Here is a 2,441-nt window from a genome sequence, read left to right as displayed (position 1 = left end):
CATCAAGCTGGTCGTAGAATGGGCATGTAATATGGCTATTGCCACTCCTGCCGTTATGGTCTTTGACCTCCTTGTACCTGGCTTTCAAGCTTTTGATTTTGCGGTGGCACTGTAACCATGAGCGTTTAAAACCACACTCTCCCACTGCGACTGATATTTCCTCATAAACGTGCTTGTTTCTGTCCGACCCTTGTATTTTCACCTGCATGTTTTCTTCCTCACAAAGGCTCAAAAGACGGGAAACTTCTCTATTCGACCACTGGCTTGAACTGTCATCCTCCATCGTTGAATTTTCCGCGGCTTTCCTTCCTTTGCGTTCCCTCGCTCATGAGCACGTCATCAAAATGCGCTGTCGTCGCATTATTCATGATGTATGACATGGATTGCCAGGAAATATCCGATCTGTCTGTTTAGATTACATACCTATTGGCAGATATCTGATTCATATCCGATAAATTTCCACATATGAAGGAGGCCTGAATCTGATCTGACAATATCCGATATCATGTGTTTTTTTTCCTGTTTACACGTTCATGTTACAGATCCGATCTGTGCCACTTGAGAGGAAAAAATCGGAATTGGGTCACTTGAACCATGTAGTGTAAAGTAGGCCTAAGAGTCTGAAGCACTCTGGGGTAGTGTAATCAATAAACCATGTGACCAGTTTGTCAGAATGCGACAAGAAAAAAATAATAAGACAGAGATGTATAAGTAGCAGCAATCATCAAAATCATGTCAGGAAATTGCAAGGAAAGGTAGGTAGCAATGTGTAAATCACAACAACCATCAAAGTCATGTGACCAGGCTAACTGAATACGACAAGAGAAAGTAACAAAATATTAATGTATAGTTCACTAGCAATCACCAAAATAATAGGACCGGACTGTCAAAAATACAACTGTGAGGCAAATTGTAATTTGTGATATTGGGCTTTATAAATAAAATTGATTGATTGATTGATTGATTGAAACCATAAAAATAAGTGAGCTATCATCAAAAACATGTCAGAATATAGCTAGAAAATATAGATAAGAAATATATAACAACAAACCAGAATCATGTGAGCAGACTGTCAATATATGACAAGAAAAAATAACAAGGCATTAATGTATAGATTACAGCAGTCACCAAAATAGAGGGACTGGACTGTCAGGGTACGGCAGGGTACATAAGTATAAGTGACAGCAATCATCACAATCATGTCAGGATTTAGCAAGAAAAAATAGATAAACAATGTATAAATCACAACAACCATCAAAATCATGTGACCAGACTGTCTAGATGAGACAGGAAATAATAACAAACATGAATGTATAGATCACAGCAACCATTACTTTGGTGATTGCTGTGATCTATACATTAATGTTTTGTTATTCTTGACAACTACGCTTGTTACTGTGAGTAAGTGCGATAAAACCTCTGCCAGCCAAGCCAATACTTTATCAATACATGTGATCAGCATGTAGAAAGCCATATTTCAATCTGCTCTGTCTGCAGTCTCTCATTCACCGCTATCATGATTTACGATCGCGGTCAACACAAGCACATGTGCTAACAGCAAACTGTTAAAGACAAACTAAAATGAAAGCTGTCTGTATGTAGGCTAACACTTTATCTTAAAATGTACCTGGCAGCCGACCTGCAGACAGTGAGTCTCCTAAGTAGAGGGTAACAGCATTAACAGCGCCAGGTCACCATCGGTCGGGCATCCCTCCTTCTTTTTCAGCTCTCGCCAGTGTGTGAAGCCGGGCCAATATTAATCCTTGTTCGAGCTCTTGTTTTGTTACTCTCCGGTTTTCTTTTCTTTGTCTCCTCAGACAACACCTTCACCTTCTTCCTTTTCTTTGTCACTTCAGCAATGACAACCATGTCTAACTTCGTTTACCTCGGTTGGGTTACGCTACTCTAAAGAGAGGAGGGGGATATAACAAGGAGGGGGATATGACGTATGCCGTAAAGCAGCCAAATTCTGTAGCCTTTTTTGTGTTCCTACCCGAACCCCGAAACTACATAGTGCCAGTGCAAGTGAAAAAGACGCTCTCAAGCATGACGGAGGTGTCATCCAACCTATTGTGAGTTGATGTACCATCACAAGGATCTTGGGTATATATTTTGAGGGCTCAAAAACTCCATTGTGTTGCTTTAACACCAAGGGCTGGTCAGAACAGCAGTTGAGCAGTGAAGGAACCATCGTAGTATCCAGCAGGGCACAGCCATGTTTTGCTTAAATAATGCTTTCAAAAACCTCCCCTACAATGCTTCCTCTCTTAAAATTGCAACTGTGTTCTGAAATTTAAAGACATATAACTCATCAGCCAGCTTTGAGAAATGGTCTCTCTCGTATCCTATTACTGCATCTTGCTAACTCGGCCATTCTGGATGTCACTAACTCGGCTTCTTCTCTGGAGCCTTTGTGCTCCCCTGTCTCTCAGGTTAACTCA

Source organism: Epinephelus moara, chromosome 10 (assembly GCF_006386435.1).
Source record: "Epinephelus moara isolate mb chromosome 10, YSFRI_EMoa_1.0, whole genome shotgun sequence".
NCBI classification, from domain to species: Eukaryota; Metazoa; Chordata; class Actinopteri; order Perciformes; family Serranidae; genus Epinephelus; species Epinephelus moara.
The sequence above is the reverse complement of the archived record's forward strand: the minus strand, read 5'-3'. Positions refer to the sequence as shown.